This window comes from Symphalangus syndactylus, chromosome 9 (genome assembly GCF_028878055.3).
Source record: "Symphalangus syndactylus isolate Jambi chromosome 9, NHGRI_mSymSyn1-v2.1_pri, whole genome shotgun sequence".
In the NCBI taxonomy this organism is placed as follows: Eukaryota; Metazoa; Chordata; class Mammalia; order Primates; family Hylobatidae; genus Symphalangus; species Symphalangus syndactylus.
In genome coordinates, this window is record NC_072431.2 from 33,828,450 (window position 1) to 33,854,222 (window position 25,773).

General features: G+C 35.2%; 1 protein-coding gene across 4 annotated transcripts in view; it reads right to left on the reverse strand.

Annotated features, from left to right (window-relative positions):
• The window catches only part of B3GALT1 (beta-1,3-galactosyltransferase 1), a 378,667-nt gene extending 355,958 nt beyond the window's left edge, over positions 1–22,709 (reverse strand). For 3 of the 4 annotated variants that reach the window (XR_010113656.1, XM_055291902.2, XM_055291903.2), the window contains exon 1: positions 22,660–22,709. The gene's annotated coding sequence lies outside the window, so the exon portion shown is untranslated. The remainder of the gene's footprint in view (positions 1–22,659) is intronic. The other variant, XM_055291904.2, reaches the window with a different exon arrangement.
• Between the last annotated feature and the right edge of the window lie 3,064 nt (positions 22,710–25,773).

Here is a 25,773-nt window from a genome sequence, read left to right on the forward strand (position 1 = left end):
TGATTCATTGACTGCACATACTGAGATTTGGTTCTGGATTTGCATCTGAATAGACGCCCATCTTTCAAATAGACATAAAACTTTGTAAAGAACAGTTCCTGAGATGATGCTGATATCAGCTATTGCAGGCTGAATTCTTACCAAATGATTTGCTTTCTGTTACCTAAATAGAGCAAATATTCAGTATTCAGTATTACTTGTTTTATTCTCTCACATTTTACCCTAATGTCTAAAATATTTTTTTCTTATTCAGTTATTCTTTAAATCAATTTTTACATTTATTTCTTGTAAGACTTCATACTGTTTATGAAAGGGTCTAGTAATTTCAATGTGTGAGCCTTTTGCTGGAAAGAATAAAATGAGTAGTTTGAATTTACATTAAGCTTAAGAAAATAATTTTCCATTTGCTGATTTTTGAATAAGTAAATAGGAGTCAGCTAAATTGGTTAGAATATGGTGCTAATGAAATTACAATTGCAGGTTTGATTCCTGTATAGGGCAATTAGTCTTATGTGGAAGAAAACAACTCAAAGGCCATAATTTGGATCCTCGATGGAATTCTTATGAAAGGAGAATGAGGATATGAGCTGTGAAGAGCTCATGGCAAAGCTGGCTTTACTTCTCAGGTAAAGAAAACAAATACAATTTTTTTTTTTTTTTTTTTGTAAATTTAGACCAGGAAATCTCATGGCAAGGAGAGTTCACGGATATTGGGATCAAATGAGATTACACTGATACTATAAAATGTTTTTTATAGACTTGAGTGGCACACAATCAAAAGGATAGTTCATAAAATTAGAGTTAAGGATTTTATCCTAGGATTGTTTGGGACTAAGCAATAGATTAATTTATGGAAACACCTGTTTGTTTTGCCCATACAAATCCAGCACCGTGGTGTCTGTGGAATTATTCATAAACCTGTCAAAGAATGTAAAAGTAGATAGTCATGGTAAATGGCAGATGCTTATGTCCATTACAAAGCTAGTTTAAGGTTTCATTTTTAGTTGTCTGCTGACTGTTCAATCTTCAGAGAAACTTCCAGTTCACCTTAATTAAATTAGATAATGCAATTCATGGGTTGTTTCTGGACCACTGCTCTTCTCACTCTAATGGCAATCAATGAAAAAGTATGAGGCTTACTTATAAAACAGAAAATAAAAAGTGCATATAAAATTTCAGAAAAGCAGTTCTTGATTACATGGGCAGTATACTAACTGGCTAAAATTGGTTAACAGTAGAAATCAGCTCAGTATAATAGTTGCTACATTTTTTTAACTCCTTCTTTACTAAAAACTATTTTGCTTTGAGAAGATTTTCTTATAACTCCTCTCAGCAAATTGTATCTTCATTCAAAAATACAAAAGCTTGCTTTGTACTTGACCTGAGGTTGCTGCTACTAATCTCTTAGCCCTAAAGAGAAAGACAGGTTCTGAGTATTAGATTTCTTTTTAGATGCACTGAAAAAAAAAACCTTAACAATAAAACCCCAAAGTAGCAAGTGATGTTTTAACAGAGAGAAGGAAATTCAACTGAGGAGAGTCTGCTTGTCTCTATTTCACAAAAACAATTCAAATATTCATCAAATATTTAATATATGTATACACCAGACTTTGTTTTGAGGTTCAGGGATTAGAAATGAAAAGCTCACAATAAACCAATTCCTGACTTTAAAATATTTATAATCTTTTAATATAGATAACCAAGAAGCTTAAGTGTTTTATATATATATAAAGAAGTACTTATATGTCATATGAGCACATAACCTATGTGGAGGCTGGTCACAGGATTGAAACATGAAGTAAATCTTGAAGAGCAAAAAGAAATAATAAAGAGAGACAAAGGAATGCTAACTAAGTATGATCAGATCATTATGGCTGCAGCATTACATGTGTTTCTACTGGCTTCATAAGGCTATGATAGGAAAAATAAACATAGCAACAACAACAAAACAGCAACAACAAAATAGTAACAGTGGCTAAAGTTACATAGTTTCTATTTTGTGCCAGGCATCATTCTGAGCATTTTACCTATATTAACTCATTTAATCTTCTCAACAATAACTTCTAAAAATAATACTATTATTTCTAATATTTTACAAATGAGTATATAGAGGCCTATAGAGTTTAAGTGACTTAAGTGACTTGCCAAAGGTAACCCAACTAACTATTGAGCTAGAACTTAAACTCAGACACTTTGGTCAGAGTTGAGGATTAAAGAGGCAAGTATAATCTTGTATATCACAGTAAAGTTTGACATTAATTCTGAGGATGATATAGAAAAAATAAAAAACTTAAGCAAAACAAAAACAAAAGCAAAAACAAAACTCAGGTTTATATTTTAGAGAACTTGCTTAGGCAGAAGTGTTGAGGATGGCTTGTAAGGAAATTAGATACTGTCAGGGCCATTGGTAAGTTCTTAAATCAGTCCTGACAAGAAATCACAAGGGCCTGATAGAAAGCAGAAGGCAGATGACAAATATCTCTTAGCAGAAAAAAAAATTATGTTGAAATTTTCAGCATTTCTAACAGAATCTTCTAGCTAGACATAGTATCACAGCCAGTTAAATTGCGGTGGTGGTGGGGGAGGCGTGTCTAAAAAATAAATAAGAAAAATGGGAAAAACTACAAATAGGCAAATATAATCTAAAATGATGGTAAATTTTGTTCAGAAGACAAAACTGATTCTGCCTAATCCTTGCTTCAGAATAGTATTGCTAGAATACGCTGAATACATAGATCGGCCTAGAAAATTTATGAAGGTTTGTGTTGTGACCTAATCAAGTTGTTTTTTACAAGTCATTTGTTTTGGCTAGAGTATTCTTTAATCATATAACATAAAAGTTACTTTGTGATAAAAATATCTTGATTGCTTAGTAAAGTGAGAAGATTCACTAGGTAAATATGTTCTGAAGAGGGTCTAAAATTTAAGTCATTACATCATGCATTTTACAAATAAGTTTTCAGATAAACTTGCTCTATGATGGGTGTCCTTTCCTTAAGAAAATAAAGAAATTGAAGGTAGTTTAAGATCAAAACAAAATATACATATATATTCCATACTGACAAACAATAATGGAAGTGGCTTTATCCTCAGTATAAAGACAAAATACTAGCAACACATCATCCCTGATGCTGTAATCTGTTGGCAGAGGAACTTTTCAGCATTTTGCTTTACGCTTCCCTATAATTTTATGGTTTATCAGTTGATGCTTAATCAGTAGGACTGTGTTAACTAACACTATTCAGTGGCTCATCATTAAGAATTCTTTTTCAAACTCCAACACAAACAGGAGGACAATTTGAAGTAAAGACCTTCTCCATCTGAAGTATTTGTTTCTTGAAGGATGCTTGATTGGCCTTAAGCATAGTGAATGTAATAAAAACATTTGAAGTAGATATGTGCATCAGTTCTAGAGGTCTCTAGCTGAAATCTATTTACTTACTTACCTCTAGAGGAAAATCTCTAATGTTTCTCTGAATTTTCCAAGCTATTTTAGGTTAGCTCCAGCTGAAAACATTACTTTTGTTTCCCAATATTATTTTGATGACTAAATGCTATATCATTAAAGATGATGACTTGTAAAATGAATGTGTGAATGACAATAATTAAAAATAGACAAATTAGTTTCAAAATTATCAAAATATTTATACTCAATTTTTTACTAAACTTTTGGTCTATTTCTAAGTAAAACAAAAATCATAATGATAAGATAATGATCATAACAAATTATCGCAGTTTATATTTATTAACCTGATCCTATTACCTATTTTACATTTCACCTTTTCTTCATAACAAATTATGTAGTTTATATTTATTAACCAGATCCTATTACCTATTTTTACATTTCACCTTTTCTTCATAACAACCTAATTATTATTTTCATGTTAAGGATGAAATGACTATGGCTTGGACAGTTTCAGGAATTTATCTATATTTCCAGTTAGAAGCCAGGATTAGCTGCTTGATTCTAAAGTCTACAATATTAATCATTATTCTGTACAGTTTATTTGATGACAAACAAAAACTAAAACTGGATTAAACTTTAGCATATAGAATCACTAATACTCAGCTTGCCAGTTATTAAGTTATTAAGTCTCAGCTCCAAATAAACTCATTTATACTTGGCTCTGATGCTGGGGCTGGGACTGTAAACTAACTTTCTCCTTAGCCATATGCATCCATTGAGATTCTTTCAATAGGGGACATTAAAGAGAGATTGCAAGGCAGGAAGACAGAGGTCTTCCTGTTCTCTTGTAGGATATTACAGCTGTCTGACAATCATCTAATGTTCAAAAATTAATGTCATTTTATTCATAGAAAACTGCAATGATTTTGCTTATTCAGTTCCAAACATTTTTCTTTTACAAAATGGGATAATTGAGATCCTCTTTAAAATGTGGTTTAAATGTCTTAAAAAGTACCTTGTAAAATATTTATTAATTTTGAAAATTATTTTAAAGTTTAAAATAAACCACATGTGGCCGGGTGTGGTGGCTCATGCCTGTAATCCCAGCACTTTGGGAGGCCGAGGCGGGCGGATCACGAGGTCAGGAGATCGAGACCATCCTGGCTAATATGGTGAAACCCCATCTCTACTAAAAATACAAAAAAATTAGCCAGGCGCGGTGGCGGGTGCCTGTCATCCCAGCTACTCGGGAGGCTGAGGCAGGAGAATGGCATGAAGCCGGGAGGTGGAGCTTGCAGTGAGCCCATACCACGCCACTGCACTCCAGCCTGGGTGACACAGACAGACTATGTCTCAAGAAAAATAAATAAATAAATTAATTAATTAATTAAACAAACCACATGTAATAGGGAAAAGCAAAGTAGATAAGTTTATAGCAGCAGTAAAAATAAAACCAAGACTGTACATCTATAAACCAGCAATTCTTTTTTATTCTGTTAAAAAATATTTAAACTTTTTATGATAGTCGTTTTCAACATAAAAAAATTAAGTAACATAAATGTTCAATTACCAAATATAATAACTAAGGGCTTTATGCACATAGTTTCATGATCCCTTCACAATACGTATCTGTCTCTTGGTGTTGGTTAGCTACTAATACATATTACCGTAATTTTCCCCCAAGTTAATAAACATTTGATCCATTAAGTTTTAGTAAATAATTATTTTCATTCCAACTATTCTTTTCTTAATACCACCTTTATCTTATTCTACTTTTTTTTTTTTTTTTGAGACGGAGTCTTCCTCTGTCTCCAGGCTGGAGTGCAGTGGCGCCATCTTGGTTCACTGCCACCTCTGACTCCCTGGTTCAAGCGATTGTCCTGCCTCAGCTCCTGAGTAGCTGGGATTACAGGTGCGTGCCACCACACCCAGCTAATTTTTGTATTTTTTTGTAGAGACAGGGTTTCATCACGTTGGCCAGGATGGTCTCGATCTCCTGACCTTGTGATCCACCTGCCTCGGCCTCCCAAAGTGCTGGGATTACAGGCGTGAGCCACTGCACCCGGCCTCTTATTCTACTTTTTAATATTCACCAAGATCTGTTATTGGAATTTCTCCTCTATTCCACTCATCTTTCTGTTCTTGTGGCAGAACCACATTCTCTTAATAATGTATTTTTTTAAGAAATATTTGGCAAATTTTCTATTATTCTTTTTTATGTCAGTTTTATGGTTTTAGTCTTGACAAAACACACTATAATCATGCCCTTCAATTTTTAATGATTCTCCATTTTCTATTGAATAGTCTTCTTAGAGTGATAGCAGGGTATGTAAGGCTTCCATAGTCTTGTCCTGCCTAATCTTTTACGGTTCGTCTTCTACTCACTCACTTTATACATGTTACATTCCAGTCAATGAAATTTGATGTTTGCAATGTATACCATTAAACTTTCACCCATACACTTGTTCTAATTCCCCTGCATGGATTAACTTTCTCCACCAACCAAATCCAACTCATACTTTAAGGCCAAGCAACATGATTATTTTATCTATGTGTCTATTATGCCACATGCTACTTATACTGTAGATATTTATTTGCATAATGTGTCTCCTGTATTAGAATATAAGGCCCTTGTAAATTCTGTCTTATTCACCTCCCAGAAATACTAGCACTTGCATGCCTGAATGCCTGAGTATATGTAATGTCTGTCATAAATCATAGTACGTGGTTTTACTTCTTTCTTTCCTCACCCCACAAAGTTTAAAGTTTTCTTTATCAGCTCATCGAGTTTCCTACATAACACTTTTCCCTAAGCATTCACTTTATTTGCCATAAGTTCTATTTCTAGGGTGGTAATCCACTTTTCAGAAAACCAAATTGTATTCTAAATCATCTTTCTAAGAAGTATTTAATTTTAGATAGTCTCCGTTTTGCTTCAAAGTCATTCATTCATTGAACAGATATTAAATCTCTACACATTGTACTCTATTATATGCCATTGATACAATGGTGAAAAATAAAGACTCTTTAAAGACAATAATCACATCAAAAAATCTGCCAGCAGGGGCAGCATGACTTATATGAAAATAGAGGTGTGCAATGCTTGCTATTGGTATACAGAGGAGGGAGAATCTACATTTGCTTCAGGGTATAAGGAAAGACATCATAGAGTTGTGTTGCTTGAACCGTGAATGAATAGAATTAGTATCTCTTTTTTTTTTTTTTTTTTTTTTTTGGTGGAGTCTCGCTCTGTCACCCAGGCTGGAGTGCAGTGGCACGATCTTGGCTCACTGCATCCTCCACCTCCTGGGTTCAAGTAATTCTCCTGCCTCAGACTCCCAAGTAGCCGGGACTACAGGCACCCACCACTATGCCCAGCTAATTTTTGTATTTTTAGTAGAGACAGGGTTTCACCAGGTTGGGCAGGCTGGTCTCGAACTCCTGGCCTCAAGTGATCTGCCTACCTCAGCCTCCCAAACTGCTGGGATTACAGGTGTGAGCCACTGTGCTGGGCCTAGTATTTGTGTCTTTAAGATAATTTACTCAGTAGAAAGAGTCTAGATTTTTTTCCCACTTGGACCTAAAATACATTTTTGTGAACAGGGTATCAATGATTTCTAGGTAGCTCTCCATCATGTCTTGAGTATGTGCTCAAACTCCACATAAACTGAACACCTCATGATCAACTGCATAAGCTTTCCAAATATGTACTTTCATGCTCTTACATAGGAAATAATTCACCTTCTCCTTAGAGTCTTTTCTCCTTAGAGTCTCTAATCACATTTCTGTAACTTGGCCATTGATAAATTTGTGAGTGTTAATATCAAGAAGAGGCGCTTTGAAGATCTATTTCAGATTGTTATAGGCTTGACACAAGTCTATCATTTTTAGAAAACCTTCACTGGCTCTATCACACTTAAAAATATTCCTTTCTTTTGTTCCTCCCCTTTTATTTCTATTTAAAAATTTTTAAAGATTATTTTTTAATAGTTAAGACATCCACATGGTTCAAAATTTAGAAGATACAAAGTGTATTAAGTGAAAAATTTTCTTCTCATCTCTTCATTTTAATTAGCTCCACTACCCTCCAAAGATATCCAGCATAACCAGCCCATTGTGTAATCTTCCCAATACATCCTTTGTATACATAGATTCACCCATATTCTTTTTATTTATTATACAGATGGTAGCATATCATACATGCTGATCTGCCCTTGCTCTGCTCACTTAATATATTTTGTAGATCTCTCTATATCAATACATACAGAACTATATACTGATTCTCTTTTATGGCTGTACATATAGTCATACATCACTTAATAATGGAGACACATTCTGAGAAATGCATTGTTAGGTGATTTTGTCATTGAGCAAACATCATAGAGTGTACTTACATAAACCTAAATAGTATAGCCTACTATATATCCAGGCTTTATGATATGGTCTGTTGTTCCTAGGCTAGAAACCTGTACTGCATGTTACTGTACCAAATACTATAGGCAATTGAAACACAATGCTAAGTATCTGTGTATTCAAACATTTCTAAACATTAAAAAGGTACAGTAAAAATATATTATAATCTGTGAGACCACCATCATATATACAGCTATCAAAGACCAAATTGTCATGCAGTGTATGACTGTTATGTTGCACAGATGCATCATTTCATTAATCAGTCAGCTATCAATGAAGATTGAAGGATGCTACTCCTTTCTGATAAGTAATTTTCTTTTCACTTTTTCTTTATCACTAGTTAAAGGGAAAAGAGGCATTTTCATGGTCATATAATCCTATAATTTGCTTTCCCATGCAACCCAATCACAAAACAGATCAAAGCAGGACCTTTGAGATGATTTATTTTGAAATCCTAAAAACTGGGTAGTGCTTATTTTCATGGTTGACATATAATTGCATACACTATGTAATCTTGAGCTACTTATAACTAATTCTAGGCTATAGACTCTAGGCTAGAATTGTATCCATTCCAATTTAATGTTCTGTACAGTCTCAGGAAATGATTACCACTAAGTAAATAAGGCCAAATAAATAATAGAAGACATTCAATCTATGGGCTTGGCACAGAATTACAAAACTTCATTGTGATTCTAGTATAGCTTCTAAATTCTGAGAGTATTTTAACTTCTTCATGATTGGTAGCAATTAATCTGTTATGAAATTGTGCCCACTGCATATCTGCCCAGGAAGCCAGGAAGTTCTTGGTGTTGATGTGGTAGTTTTGTTGCTTGGTGGATATTGTTAAGTCTCTGTCTCCTTCACCAACCCAGCACTGAAGATGGGCAAAGTAAGGATTTAAAGAAAAGCTAGAAAGGAATTTGGAGCAAAAAAGACACCTAGAATATAGGAAAATATATGGGTCTAGTGTGTAAATGGAACCCATGCATACAGTAAAGATAACAAATTGCACTTGAAATTTTAATACAGTGAAGGCAATGACCATTTCATAAGTGTTACGAAGTGGATGGGCATCCAGGAATATGGAACGGCATTAGAGAGCGCCTGTGATTTTTTAAATTGCAATTTAGCAAAAGAATGTTCTGGAGTGAGGTGGTCAGTGCTGATATGAAGAATGAATAAGCTATTCAAGAAGAGAAATTGAGTGGGCATTTTAGTTGAGGGAAATTTCTTGGAAATGCGATACTCAAGGGAAGAGTAAGTTTGGTCAAAACGTAGAATTTGTGTCAGCAGGTAGTGGATAAAGATGCTGGAAATGTAGGTTGGTGATCACATTTATTGTAAAGAGTTTTTAGTGTTAAGCTTCTTTATTTTGACATTATTTCATAAAATACATCAGTTATTGGAGGCTTTAGTCTAACAAGATGAAAGCTTAACAGTAAGCTTTTTCACTTTTTGCCAGTGTTCAGGAATCAGCATAAGCCTGGCTGGTGGTCAGGTGAAGGGAATCCTTGTGGTAGCCAGACACTCTGTAGATACTGATTTAAAGTATACGCACCCTTGAAATTTTCTGGAAAAGTCACCCATATATACCTGTCAGGTCTATTCACTGCTTGTAATAATTTTTATAATAGTTGAGTGAGTCCATGATTGGGTAGAAAGGATTATGAAGGGAAAATTTAAGACGTTTCAGTGTGTCAATAATCTTAACTTTAAAAGTATCGTGAAATAGTTTATATGTTATAAAGCAATAACACAGTTTGAATTTGTGTCTCTGCTCAAATCTCATGTCGAATTTTATTTATTTTTTATTTTTATGTATTTTTTTGAGACAGAGTTTTGCTCTTGTCACCCAGGCTGGAGTACCATGGCGTGATCTCGGCTCACTGCAACCTCCGCCTCCCAGGTTCAAGTGATTCTCCTGCCTCAGCCTCCTGAGTAGCTGAGATTACAGGCGACTGCCACCATGCCCAGCTAATTTTTGTATTTTTAGTAGAGACTGGGTTTCACCATGTTGGCTAGGCTGGTCTCAAACTCCTGACCTCAGGGATCCACCTGCCTTGGCCTCCCAAAGTGTTGAGATTCCAGGGGTGAGCCACAGTGCCTGGCCTCATGTCGAATTTTAATCCCCAATGTTGAAAGAGGGGTCTAGTGGGAGGTGATTGGATCATGGGGGTGGATTCCCCCCATGCTGTTCTTGTAATGGTGAGTGAGTGAGTTCTCAGGAGATCTGGTTGTTTAAAAGTGTGTAGCACTTCCCCCTTTGCTCTCTTTCTCCTGCTCCAGCCATGTAAGATGTGCCTCCTTCCTCTTCACCTTCCTCCGTGATTGTAAGTTTTTTGAGGCCTCCCCAGCTATGCTTCCTGTACAGCCTGTGGAACCGTGATGCAATTAAACTTCTGTATAAGTTTCACGTAGTTCTTTCTAACAATGTGAGAACGGACTAATCCAAGTAATAATTAAAATCCTATACATTCGTGGTCCTACAGTTTTTTTCAGAAAGCATCCAAGTGAATATATCCCTCGAATATTGTGGTTGCTTTTCTTTGGATATTCCCCTTACTTTCACTGATCTTTCTCCTGGGGAGTCACCCCTCTGACTATGTCAGAGGCTAGTCAAAAGGCATTGGGTTATATTTGCTCATCTTACCTTGTTCTTTTCTTTATCGCATTTCTCATAATTATAACTATGGAAAGATTGGTGAAATTTTTTTGTTTAATGCATATCTGCCCTACTAAAATGTAAACTTTTAATAGGTTGTCCAGTGCCTTCCAGGAAACTTTCAGTAAATATTTGTTAAATGAATGAATGAACCACCATGGTTTTTTATTTTTCGTTTCCATTATAAAAAGATAAAAATAGGATGTAGAAGTTATGTAAGACTTTGTTTACAGTTATTTCACTAATATGCTTAAAACATGAAATGAATTAACACTTTAAGCGTGTAAAACAGAAATGAGACAAAGTCTTGCCATAAATGTCATATGCAATTCATTCATGTACTTGTCTCAAACTCGACACTACTTAAAGGCTTAATGCCGAGAAACAAGTAGATACTTCAAGATAAAGTTCAAGGTATTTAATTACTTCAAGAGTAGCCCAGTGGTTGCTCAGCCTCACTGACATTTTTTTTTTTTTTTTTTTTTTTTTGCCACTGTAGATGTGTGAATTAACATTTCTGAGAACTGCCTTTAGGAGCAAAAAGTTTTCAAAATTTGGAAATGACTGAACTGATTTTATATTTACATTACAACTAGAAGTCTAATGCAAATTGTTTCATAATGTTAAAAATCTTTTTTGTGTTTTGTAAATAAAATGTATTGTTTTTATCTTGGTTTTGTTGCTGTCTTTTAAGTTTAAACTTTAAACTAAAATCAGAAATTTTTTCAAAAAGCGTATTTAAAAGCTTAAGTGGAAGCAACTGACAACTTGAGATTTGAACACTAGGAATTGCAATTGAACAACTTACGTATTATTATAGCTAAAACATTACCAAATTATTTAAAATTATGAAGTGATATTAATATAAATATTTTAAATATTGAGTTAATACACATTTTTTATTTGCTTTCATTTGCTATTTAATAATACGCAATCAGAAAGAAAAAAAACAAATTTTGCCCCAATCATACTAATAAAAATCAATTAGGAGTTCAACATACCCACTTTAAAGAGTTTTCTGGATTTGTGAATTCAAAGTCCATTTCCATTTACTTCTACCACACAACACCTTATATGGTTAGTTAAAAGAATAGTCATTTTTATTATGGCTGTATTTTAATTTATTAAAATACATCCTGAAGTTGGTTGTCTCATTGATTCGTTAAGTCTATTTTAAATGGGTTCTCTATTGTTCTACTCTAGGAATTTAACAGCAAACCAATTTTAAAAAATCCAAATTATCCAATTTATAGTTAATGGTCTCACTATCCCAGATAGTACAGTAGACTTGCTATCAGTAAAGGATTATGGTTCTAACAATCGAAGGTTATTAAATAACCAATAATTAATTACCTCATTGGCACCAACTTCTTCCCATGAATCATTCTTCCAAAGATTTTTCTACTCTTACCCCAGGAGTAAGTAATTTAGCACATGAATTAAAAGTCTCAATAACATTAGCCAAAAGATGATTAGTAATATCGTTCAAGACTTATTGATGCTCATAAAAATATAGCCATAGGCAAACACTCCCGCCTTAATAATGCGCACAATATGTGCAGCTTTTTTTTTTTCCTTATAAGTCAAGTTCTATCTGAGATCCTTGTGTAGCACAGAGCCTCTCATCTGTCTGCGATTACTCTAGGGAAGAACATAACCAGAAAAAATCTAGATATGGCCAAACTGAGAGGAGTGCCAACTCCAGTCCCCCAATTCATAGAACAAATACAAAGGAAGAGAATTTGCTGCAAAGATCATTTCAATGACACCCTCACACTATTTTTTTTCTCATTAGTTATCATTTAAAGTGGTGATATAAAACTGGTCACATTGAACCCATGTTTTAGAAGAAGTGCCACTGAAGAATATCAACCTGTAATTGTCTGGTCATTATTTGACTAGCATTTTAATAATTTCTAAATAAATTTTCTTGCCTTTTGGGACCTATGCCTTGATAAATAAGCCCATCTGGTTTTCAATTTGTTCAATTAAGATTGACAGAGGTTGAGAACTCCTTTGCAAAACTGCATCTTCTATCCTGAGAGTCCTTATAGGCTTTTACCAGGGACTATTAAATTGTTCCTGTGGGGCTATTGTGACATTAAGTGGATGTTTTTCTCAGAAAAATTCAGAACCAAGGTGAAATGATGTTTCCAAAGGAACAAAAGCCATTTTGTCTCTCTCAGACTGTCTCTCTTGCTTGCACAAACACACACGCACACAGGACACACATACACACACCACCCCCGATGCGCCAGTATTTTATTTAAACTTCTAGTAGTAGAAAGGAAAAATCAAGTTAATTTAACTGTGGTATCTCCAGATTCCAGCCCAGCCACATACTCTCAGTTGGCTCACTTATTTCCTCTACCTACATTGTTATTTTGTTGCTCTTTACTGGGGAAAAGAAGAACTGTAATTTATTTCGTCTTTAATACAGGGCATTGAGATGTTTCCTAAGTGTTATGTTCTCTCTTACTTTGCTTGTATCAAGCATACATCTTATGGATTTGGTGGGAACAGTGAAAGGGGGAAAAAAAACCATGCATATTTCTGTGCTTATAAAAATTAAGAATTCTGTTTTTTATGCAATTACCGTGACTAGTTGAAATAAAAAGTTTGTAAAAGGCTTTTAATTTTAGGTAACCACTTCTAGTGTTGCCAGATTTGCCATCAAATATAGAAATTCAATTATCTTCCTCTTAATATGATATGCTCATTTTTTCTTTAACAAAGGTTTTGTTTTACTGCTAAATCCTTGAGTCTCATAATACCAAATGAACTAGATCACTACCTTACTACTCTAACTGACATTTTTTCCCTTCCAAGAAATAAAACCAATAGTGCTATCTTTTAAAAAAAATCTTTTCTGGGGCAATGGCTTAGGGGAAAATGTGGTGATTTTTATCACAGAATATAAAATCTAGAGCTGATTTTAAGATTTGTTTCATTTAAAACATAATGATGTAAGCATCAAATAGTAGATAGTAAAATCAACATGCAACTAACGCAGTCAGAATTTTTCATTTGCTAACAAATTTAGTCAAGTTAATTGTGGAGTTGAGAAAGAAAAAAGCAGGTTAATTAAAAGCAATGAGAATCTCATCATGTTGCAATTATGGGAACTACAGAATTCTTTTAATATAAAATGGAAGCAAAAATAAATATAAAAGTGTAACTACCAACTCAAAAAACGACCAACAAAATTCCCCAGGTCTTACATACAGATCGAGCAGGCTGTTTTTGTAATTATTTTAAATGGAGATACCACCCTCTTTTCCTGTTGAAAATGTAAATACTCTTCAGAGAAGTAACACACTGATTTAAATTAATATGAAGTTAGGAAGTTATAAAAGACTGATAGTGGGTCCTTTCTTGACAGCGGTTTTTAACAGGGGCAGCATGATGGGGATCTGCAGGGAGAAGAAATAATTGACTTGGGGCAATTAATTGACTTGGAATATGACTTGGAATATGAATTGAATCTTTTCCAGAAAGTTCCTTATAACTAATCCTGAAATTCCAGATGACTCCTACCATCTATCACATCAACTTTAATACACTTTCTCAATTTGTTTCCCAGAATAACAAGCCCGCCTCTTTTCTTATATTAAGATCTGTTCCCATTCTTTAAATGTCTGATCTCCTACTTCTTTCAAAGTACTTTTTCTGGTATGCTTGCTATATAACACAGAAAGATATTTTAAAAAATGAATTTTAGGTCATGGCAGAGAAAGCAGGAAACAAAGCTTACTGTATCAATTTCATAAATCCCTGATTTTTGCATACCTTTTTATTAACATTCTAATAGAAGTATACTGAGTTATTACTTATTGCTATGTTTTAATTCTTACAAACTTAAAAAAATCCAATAAGGAGTTATTGAAGAGACTTTCAATTGACAGGCTCCATTCTTAATCTTAAAACCATGTGTTTCTTCCAGTTTTTTGAACGAAAAAAATCAACATGTCCTATAAAAAGCCTTGATACATTAATAAAACACAAGCTTTGGTGATGACCTGACAAAAGCCATACTTCAGGTCGGGGAATTTCTGTAAATTGAGCAATCCTGCAACATCACTTTGCCAAAGCATGTGTAGACCTCGGTTCTTCAACATGTCAATACTGGGCTTTGTTATAAAATCAGAGCAGATGGTAAGAGCAAAAGGGAGCAGAAGCTGCACACACCTTAAGTATAAAGCCTAACACATTTAACTTTAGGCTTTCACACTTGTCGGCACTTTTTTTTAACCAAAGACAGATTTCAAAACATTGTTAATATTTAACAGGCAGTTGAAAACTCATATACTCCTTGGTTAGTATACTACTAATTCTTAAAAGTACAGATTTTTCACTGTATCTAGTATAGAAAACATGAGCTGTTGGGTACTTGGGAATCCTGTGCTCTCCATCAGTGGCCTCTCTTTAAGGTCATCAATGGCCTCTGTAAGCCCCGGGTTCTTGTTTCTCCAGTCTTGCTTCTTCCTAATCTTTATGTTGCATTTGTCACCTCAGAATCTCCTTTTCTTAGCCAAGCCTTCTTCATATAGTTTCAAGGACAGGCACAATCCTGGTTTTGCTGACTTCTCCAATCTCCCTCAGGTTCTTTAGCTATGGGCATGGCCCAAGGCTGACTCCTTAATTAACTCTTCTTTTTATCTCTTTTGTCCCAATTCAGTCTAGCCTGAAGCAGAACTTCTAAGAAGGAACACCCTTCCCCAGGAAAAAATCCTCTATTTTAGTAGTTGGTGATCCGTACAATTGAGCATCTTGCTTAAAGATTGATTTAAAATTCAAAACATGGCTTTTGCTGAGACATCCTTAGCATATTCCCACTTTAGAGTTTTGGCACTTCCTTTTCCTTCTGTCTGGAATACTCTCCCTTAGGATACTAGCTCATTCACTTTTTTCAGATATTTGCTTAGATACCTCCTGCTTCGTGACGCCTCTTCTAACCATCATATTTAATATTGTAACTGTTGCTCATCCTTCCTGATTTCCCTTTCTCTGCTCAACTTTGTATTTTTGTACATTTCTAAATTCACATTATACATTCTTAATTCTCTTTATTAGATATTGCTCTTTTTGTCTACCATTTTCTTAGTTCCAGCCATTATAACAAAATATCGTTAAAAAGGTGGCTTATAAGCAACAGAAATGTACTTCTTTTTTTTTTATTATTATAAGTTTTAGGGTACATGTGTACAATGTGCAGGTTTGTTACATATGTATACATGTACCATGTTGGTGTGCTGCACCCATTAACTCGTCATTTAACTATCGCAAGGAGAAATATACTTCTTATAGTGCTGGAGGCTGGAAGTTTGAAATCAGGGTGCCAGCATGGTTGGGTTCTGGTGAGAGCCTTCTTCAGGGTTACAGAGTGTCAATGTTTCATCATATCCTCATGTAGTAGAAAGAGAGGGAACTGGCTCTTTGGCCTCTTCAGATAAAGGCACTAATCCCATTCCTGAGGGCTCTACCTTCATGACTTCATTACCTCCCAAAGGCTTCACCTCCTAATACCATCACACTGAGAGTTAGGATTTCAACACAGGAATTTTGAGGGGGATACAAAACTTCAGTCCATAGCACTCTGATAGAAATATGCTTTATTTTGTTCACTGATGTCACAAAGGCCTAGAACAGTGACTGGCACTTTGAAGGGGATCAATGACTATTACCCTAATTGAGTTTAAAAACTTCCTTATAATATCCACTACCTTCTTTCTCTTTTCACTGCCAACAGCCTAGTCTAAGTTTCTTCTCACGGTAATTAGCCAATTAGCATGCTAATTACATTTCTTTCTACTCTTCTCTTTAATCCATCTCCTTTACTGTTGGCTGATTTTCCTCTTCAAAGCCCAAATTTATCTTCTCATTAACCTTCTCAGAAACCTTCACTGTAAGGCCAAGTCAAAATTCCTTATTCTGGAACTTAAGGCCCTGCTCAGTATGACTACCAATCACTTCCAGCCTCATGGGCACCCACGCCCCAGTCAACTTTAGCCAAGCTGGTATTGACTTTTTCATTTAAGAAATAGTTGACCTCCTAGTCCTAGGTCCTATGTGTGATAAAAATAATTTATTGTCAGTTTAGGCAAATGAACTGGAAGAATAAAAGCTTAAACAACATTTGTACTAAAAAAGAAATCGAGACCACAGAAGAAAGACACTTGGCCAATTTACTCAGGTACATGTGGTCCCATCACTGAAATGTCTCTTTCTTCTATACTTCCATGTCTGGAAAAGCAAACTGTACCTATATTTAAAGGTTCGAGTTCAACTTCCTCTGTGATTGATTCTATGCCTTTTAAAAGCCATAATTCCTTTTAATAAACATTAATATTAAATGTTTTGTCTTCCACAAATATTCTGAGGTGCCTTTCCTCACCTTCTTTCCCTTCACCATACGAAACATTGATTTATGGATTACATATGCCTTCCCATCCCAAAATTCTAAGCACCATCTTTTCCCTGAAGGCATCCCTTGCCCCAAAGCTAGGATAAAACCTGGAAGGAAAAGCCTAGGAAGGGATCTGGGACTCTGGGAAAGGGGTATAGGGCTTATACTTTCGATTGGTAAGAAAGCTGGCGAAGCCGGGCATGGTGGCTCACGCCTGTAATCCCAGCACTTTGGAAGGCCGAGGCGGGTAGATCACCTGAGGTTGGGAGTTCGAGACCAGCCTGACTAACATAGAGAAACCCTGTCTCTACTAAAACAAAATTAGCTGGGCGTGGTGGTGCATGCCTGTAATCCCAGCTACTCAGGAGGCTGAGGCAGGAGAATCACTTGAACCCAGGAGGCGAAGGTTGCGGTGAGCCGAGATTGTGACATTGCACTCCAGCCTGGGCACCAAGAGCAAAACTCCATCTCAAAAAAAAAAAAAACGAAGCAAGCAAGCTGGCGAAAAAAGCAAAATGGCACCTCTTCTTCACCGCCTTCTCTAAGTGTATCAAAGTTTCACTTTCTCATCACTTCCCATCCACATGAAGGTTGTTAAATGATGATGAAGCTTTTGGTTTCTGCATTCCTACGTCTGCCACCAATGCTTATGAGATTATTGTTCTAGAAGGCCCTCCCAAGTAATCCTCCTTATTTATGCTTTCTCTACTCCGAATTTTTGCTGTACTTTACTGTGTTACAAACATTAAACAGTTTAGAATTTGATAACATTTTACCTTATCTTTTTGTCTTTGTCATATACATTACAGAAATTCCTAAAGACAGAAATTGTCTACCCCACAGCAGTGGTTGTCATTTTTCCCTTATCAGTAAAGCCAATGGTACAATATTTAAAAAAACAGATTCCAGGGCCCCAAGTCAGTTCTGAAGAAACTGAATTACTCGTCTAGCTTTCGTAAAAAATCTTTGTTTTCAAAATGTCTCCCAAATGATTCTGATAATTTGCCAGATATGGGTATCACTGCTTTACAGAGTTTACCATGGGCTCATTAAGTAGAGAAATCTCAAAACACCTTTCAACTTTAAAATTATTTACTTTAAAATTAAAAATGTATGACTAAAGCTTGTGATTATTAATTTGCCTCATCTAGATTTTAAAATCTAACATTTGATTTTGTGAGTACCATAAAATATCTAGGAAAATTTTAGAATTAAAAATACCTGAAATTTCAGCACATATGCTATTTTATGTAGATATAATCATATCAAACATACAGTTATAGATTCTCATTTTTCTTTGACATAGGTTTATTTTAAATACTTCTTACATGTTGTCATATTTTAAAACAGGGAAAATAACATTCCATTGGAATGGGGATACTAACTAACTTCATCATTTTCCTATTTTGGACTTCTTAGGTATTTATTATTTTCCCTAAAATATAAATATCATAACTGATATCTTTTATATAAACAATTCATTGAATATAGACGCAACTGTATTGCATTTGATCTATTTATTAAATATTTATTCTATTTTAAAATTATACACTTCATTCTTTTTTTAAAATGCTGTAATCTTAGACACAATTTTCTGCTAGTCTCTCCAATGAGTTTGTTTTCTAATTTTCAGACTCTTAGGACAATCTGCAATCAAAGATACCACTATAATGGGCCATAAAGTTACTCATTCTTGTTGGCACATTCTCTTGGTTTCCTATATTTAGCCCAGATCTCCCTATTCCTCTGTCTCAAGAGTACTTCCTAACATAAACCACACTGAAGGGATAAAAATTGTAACTGGTACATATCAGTTTCTTAAAGTGTAGCCTATAGATCACCAGTAATACAACAACATGAGGAGCTTGATACAAGTGGAGAATCATGGACTACAAAATTAATCAGATATTTAGTTCTGAAGTCTAGGAAAATGAAATTTAAACAAGGATCCAAAGAAACTCTTCTGTATACTAATGTTTGAAAATCCAGCATTCTATATACCATGTCATCAGCAAATTTGCAGCATAGATTTAAGGTACTTCCAATGCCAACACACTTCTTATCATCCTACTTCTTTCCCCACCCAACGCTCCTGCACTGGAGTCCATCTTTTATAGAAAGTAGAGAACATGTCTATTTTATCTTTGCATTTCTGTCACTGTTGAGACTCTATTTTGCACATAAAAACTGCATAAGAATGTTAGTTGTTTAATTTTTAACCAGATCCATACTCTGTTAAGTTAGTTTTGATCATTATACAAAATTACTTGCATGGCTTGAAATGGTTTACCTATTTTTTTCTTAAATTATAAAGCTTATCTGGTATCTTTGGAACTTTGTTAAAATATTTCTATAGTAACTGATGTAGGGCTTTGTATATATTCACAAAATAAATGTGTCAGGCATTGTGATATATTTGAAAATGGAAATATTAGAGGAGTGGTCCTTACACTGGAGAAAGTAGCCCTCTACCAGTGAAGTTGGTATCATCAGAAAGGTTTACAAAATAATATAATCAAATCTAAAGCATGCATCAAACATACAGAAAAATGACTATAATGTGAAAGGCTCATGAAGAATTTCTTTTCATGACTACATCTGCATGGCCAAATTTAACTGAATACAAAAATTGAGACTGCCTAATTTGATGTGGCTCATATATAACACTGTAGTTCATGCCAGAAAGCTAACTTTGAACAGCATCAAACATGGCCTATTTTAATATCAAGATCTATAGAATATACATATTTAAGCAAGCCAGAATCTTTTATAACTTCTGCATATTTTTATTTCAATGGTGTATTATTAAAAGAGTCTTTGCCTACTATGACCTCTTTCTATAACAGAGAATACTAGGTACACACACACACACACACACACACACATCTCTATATACACACACTTGGATATAACACACACTAATCTTGGTGCTGTCAGGGAAAACCTCAGATTCTTGATCACTGTTATTACAAAGTAAATACTGAAAAAATTCATAGTAGCTAAGAATTCAGAGTCTTTTGGGCAGTCACACTCTCTTTTACAGTTTATTATGTTAGAACATGAGACCATGAAAAACCACAACATACTTATTAGAATTGCTAAAACTCTAAGCATTGACAAAACCAAATGCTTGTAAAAATGTGAAGCAACAGGAAGGTCCTTCCAGTGCTGGTGGGAATGCAAAATGTTACAGCTACTTTGAAATATAGTTTGGCAGTTCCTTATAAAACTACACTTTCTTACCACTTGATCCAGTCATAATACTCCTTTGTATATACCTAAATGAGTTGAAAACTTCTGTCCACACAAAAATCTGCAAACAAATATTTATAGTGACTTAAAAAAGTAATTCCCAATTTGGAAACAATCAAGATATCCTTCATTAGGTAAATGAGTAAACTATGGTACATCCGTCCAATGAAATATTATTCAGTGATAAAAAGAAATGAGCTATTAAGCCACAGAAAAACATAGATGAACCTTAAAAGCATATTGCTTTGTAAAAGAAGCCAAACTGAAAAGGCTACATACTGCATTATTCCAACTATATGTCATTCTGGGAAAGGTCAAACTATGGAGGCAGTAAAAAGATCAGAGATTGCCAGGTTTCAGTGGAGGGAGAGAAAAGGAGATAGGAGGAAGACAGGGGATTTTTAGAGCAGCAAAGCTATTCTGTGTGATACAGCAGTAATGGAAATTTGTCATTATATGTCTGTCAAAACCCACAAAATGTCCAGTATAAAGACTGAAACCTTATGCAACTATAGACTTTAGTTTATAAGGCTCTATCAATATTGAGTCATCACTTGTAACAAATGTACCATGTTAATACAAGACGTTAATAACAGTGAAAACTCAGTGTGGATTGAGGGAGAAGATTATGTGGAAGCTTTCTGTGTACTTTCCAATTAATTTTTCTGCAAACATAAAATTACTCTTTTTTTTTTTTTTTTTTTTTTTTTTTTTTTGAGATGGAGTCTTGCTCTGTCTCCCAGGCTGGAGTGCAGTGGCATGATCTCGGCTCACTGCAAGCTCCGCTTCCTGGGTTCATGCCATTCTCCTGCCTCAGCCTCCCGAGTAGCTAAGACCACAGGCACCTGCCACCACGCCTGCCTAATTTTTTTGTATTTTTAGTAGAGACGGGGTTTCACCATGTTAGCCGGCATGGTCTCGATCTCCTGACCTCATGATCTGCCCGCCTCAGCCTCCCAAAGTGCTGGGATTACAGGCGTGAGCCACTGCACCCAGCCCATAAAACTACTCTTAAAAAAGTCTGTTAATGAAAAAAAAAGCAAAAGTAAAACCAAAGACACAGAAGTTGTTAAAACTAAGCCAAACCAAACAAAGACTACAATTCTTGTCAGATGAGACAACTTCTAGAACTGTAACTGCAGTCTTTTATGGTGATACCCCCTAGTTTCCCAGTTGTTACTTCTTATTCCCGAGGTGGTACCTGTGGTGGTACCTGTGATGATATTGGAATAAGGTACAGCAGAAATACCACAGAGTGTTCAGGCCCCATTAGCCTGAAACCTACAATTCTTCAATATTCAGTCTGGCTTTGAGTCAGGTCCAGAACCTGCTGAGCACTTCAACTATTCAGCTATGGGTGGTTTTGCCACAATGCTAGCCATGGTGGGTGAAGGACAGGCAATCATGAATTTAAGAGAGGCACTGGTTTGCTTAGAAACGTCCACATTCACCACTCTTACTTAGCCATTCCATCACCTTCCTTTGGTTTAAAATCCACTTTTTCAACAGTTCTAGGATTATGCCATTAAATCAGATCTAAAACCTAGGTATTACTATTAGAAGTATTAGTAAATTCAAGATTTCGTATTCTCCTTCTATGGGGTGTATTTTCTGAGTGACTACTAACATAACAGAATCAGGAGTTACCCAGCCTAGTCCAAATATTGAAGTGAGGCCTAAAAGTACCCATCTACCTCAGATTATGGGGAGTTCTCATTACCCTGGGGGCAAAATTTTGTCTTGTGTAAATTTCTACAGAACCCTAAGAAAACAAGGGATCCTGCCAGAATTGAGATGTGCCCCTGGGTCCTCTAAGGACAAGCTTCTTTATCATTTTGTTAACGGATAGGAAAAAGGAAAAGATTCCAAGTTCAAGTTTCTTGACACAAGATCAGGAATACTGGTTAATCTTTAGGTAAAATTAACTTCCACTGAAAATCTAGAACCCAATGTCTTAATTTTTTCCTAAGAAAAACTCCTCTAAGTCCAGACTTCGATCATAGACATGCATAAAAAGCAGCAGACACTGTAGGGCTTTCCAAAAGGAAAGGTTCTATTGCTCACCAGCACAGCTACCCAACACAATGGTTTACAGATGTGCTAATAAGATGCTAAGGCTTCAGCCCTGGAGCTGCTCAGCAGTGCCAGTCATCTCTGCTTGTGAGCAGCCCCCTCAGTGTATCCTAGGAATATTACCATTTTCCATGTGTGTCATGGCATGAAGAATGACAAAACACCTTGCAATCTCTGCTAATGGTGCTTCTATTCCAAAGTGGTCAGACTGATGCTTTGCAATTACTCTTGTTTCTACATATCATCCTACTCCAAATGTGAGGATGATATTTGGTGAGGAGTTATTTCTGATCATATTTCACATGAAAGGTATAAAGCATGAAATACTACAAAGCTATAAGCAAATTCACAGCATACTTAACATGCTGGATAATATCGTCTATTTTTATACCACAGTTTTGTAAATATTCAAAGACTATCAAATCAAAAATAGGAATCAGCTGTTACCCTATGATGAAAATTTCTGCACTCCTTTTAGGGAGCATCCGTGTCTTCACGAAATCCCTCCATTCCTGGATTGAGCAGCTCTTGAAGCGTTTCTAATGGGTCTAAAAGGAAAGAAAAATATATGAGTAACTTCAGAGGCACTTCAGCTGACATTAGCACTTTGTTTCAAGTTGTTCAGATTCTCTTTTTACCAGTTCATAAAATTTCCACATATCTTACATCAAATTATTCTGCACAAAACAATCAGCACTTGAAGAACACTTAATTTGAAAAGGAATCTTCTTCCTTTATATCATTATAATCTCCTCCTTATCCGTTTATTCAAAGACAGATGTCTTTGAATAAACGATGTCTTTACTGGTTATAAAGTCATTTTAACAATTTTCCACAATTATTTGCTTACTTTCCCCAGACATTAATTTTATTCTGCGGTCTCACTTATAATAGCAAGTGTTTCCACAAGAGAAGTAGAATATTGTTAGTTCTAAACAGTCTTGTCTGTGGCTTCCTTAAGACTGTCTTGTTACTTTACTCTGCTATGATAAACTAACACATTTGGCTCCTAATCTCCTATGCCTAATTTTTTCTGATGTAAAAATCCGTACCAAATCCCAAAGTACCCCATCAAGTCTATAATAATACTGACCAGAGCCAGTGAAAAAGTGTGTTCTGTCAGCATGTTCTATAAGATAGCGTTCCATCAACACAAAGTCTCAGGCATTCTTTTCTGGAACTCGCAAGGAAAATAAGCTGGCTTTGGCAGTTGATCACAGACTGTTCTAATTCAATGAAGCCATTTTCTACAGGCTTTACTTGGCAAGCTTCTTTCCACTGCCTGCAAACTGACTGTTTCTTTGCAAACCTTGTTGCAATTCAACCCAAACACCTCTACACCCCAGTTATCTGTTACTGAAAAATCTATTTTAAAGAAGACTTTCAGTGGAATACCTAATTTTGGAGACTTTCCTTAACCTTTACAAACTGTTATGCATAGGTCATCATCTACAGAAGTGTGTTGTGGAAAAAGGACGCCAATGGCGTAGTGATGTATAACACTGGAGAAGTCAGAAAGCCCGGCCTGAGTCACCTGCTCTAAAATGTGCCCCTCTTGATCTGCTTGGCTTATCAAATGATCTGCCTATGGAAGTTCATAGTACAATGACGTTAGTTTGATGGCACCTCTGAACTCTACTTCTAACAATCATTCTGTATATTTTTAGAATTCTTAAAAGCACATAGCTGTAGATTGGGGAAAATGTCATTAATAAATCCTCCAAAGAGGCACAAACTATTTTTTTTTTTGTAGTATCATAGTCCTTCATTATTAATCTTATTTTTAACATGGTTAAGTTCCTGATTCCCATGAATTCAATTAATTATCTATGGATAAATCGAAAAATCTTAAAGTTGCATGAAACAAGCCTGACACAAAAAAGTGCATACTATATAGTTACTTACATTTATATGAAGTTCTAGAAAAGGCAAAAATAAGCTATAATGATCATCAGAACAGTGGCTGTGAAGAATTGACAGAAATGTAGCAAGAGGGAACTTTCTGGAATAATGAAAAAATTATCTTGATTGGATAATGGTTACACGGGTGTCTACACTTGACAAAATTCATGGAACTGTGACCTTAAAATTTGTACACTTTATTGTAACTAAACTTGTACTTAAAAAACAGACAAACAATAGGACTGAGGCTTCTCGAGTTTTGGTATGATTTTGAGTGACAGAGTCTTTAAGATTAACTGTACACTGAGAACCAATTCTTTATTCCTTCATTCATTTATCCACTTGAGAAGGATTTACTAAGCACAAATATACCCAGAATTAATACAATGGCAGTGTGCTAGAAAAAATAATGGTTAGCAAAATAGACATAGCCCTTATTCTCACAGACATTAGGGTCTGTTGGGGGAAAATAGACAATTAAAGTAGACAGAAACAAGGAATTATCACTGTAGCATTGGGAGAAGGCCTATATTTTAACCAAGAGCTGCATCGAAACAGAATGAACTACTTTATACTAAACCCTAAGCCAATGTGCGCTGAAAATACTGGTGTTTGCTGAGTCATTAAAAGCTAATAGAGTGCTTAGACCAAAGCAAAACAAATAATGTTTTTCTATTAAACCAACCCTATATATGCTCCAAATCTAATGAATCAAAACATCAAAATACTTTTCAAGTCAAATTTCGTTTGGCCATTGAAGACCTTTTTTTTTTTTTTTTTTTTTTTTTTTTTTTTTTTTTTAACAGAATTTAGGTCATCTATGTCCTAAGGCATTTTACATATACAGCTGTCCACAGGAATAACATGGTGTTAAATGACCTTCTTTTCCATGAGCAAGTCCCAGCTGGGAAGACAGGTGCATCTACTTCTGGTCACTCTGCTGCCAATGGGGGATTTGCAGGCTTTCCCAACAGCAAGCATTATGCATACTCATGATAAATCCAAGCTTGTGACAGGTGCAGTATTTGATATACAAAGTATAACCACGAATAGACCCGTTTTCCAATACAAAATGCTTTCAGATACATATATCCCCCTCACTACTACCAAACTCACACTTTAAAATGAAGTCCTTCTGTGGGCAATCCCATTTTTAAAGCACATGAAAATATTTTATAGCCTAACTAGTATTAAAAAATCCTCTTTTTTCTTTTTTGGTTTCCCAACCAATTTGTTCAAAATCTCTCCAAAATGAGAGGAGTCATAAGATTAAACAGATAAAAGAATATTATTAACATGAGAAAAATAAATAAAATATGAACCATATAAAGAGTTATTGGATTTTTAAGCCTTCTAAGGAAGGCTAACCTATTTTTATTTTGTGAAACTGTCTAGAAGGAAACCAATATCTGTTAAAGAATACTCTAAGAGGAAACACGCTAATAACAGTGGGTAGTTAAAAAATACGCTTTGGAATGAGAAGCTTACTTTAAACCGAGGCCATAAAGGATGTTGAATGTTTTATATTTAATCAGCAAAACATGCACAACATTACCTTCCCAGTCTCTGACCAGACAACTTAGGGTTTGGGCTGCAGTCTACTGGCAGGACAAAAAGTGGCCTTCTGAACAAAGTAAGTGGGACTTGAAACAACTAATT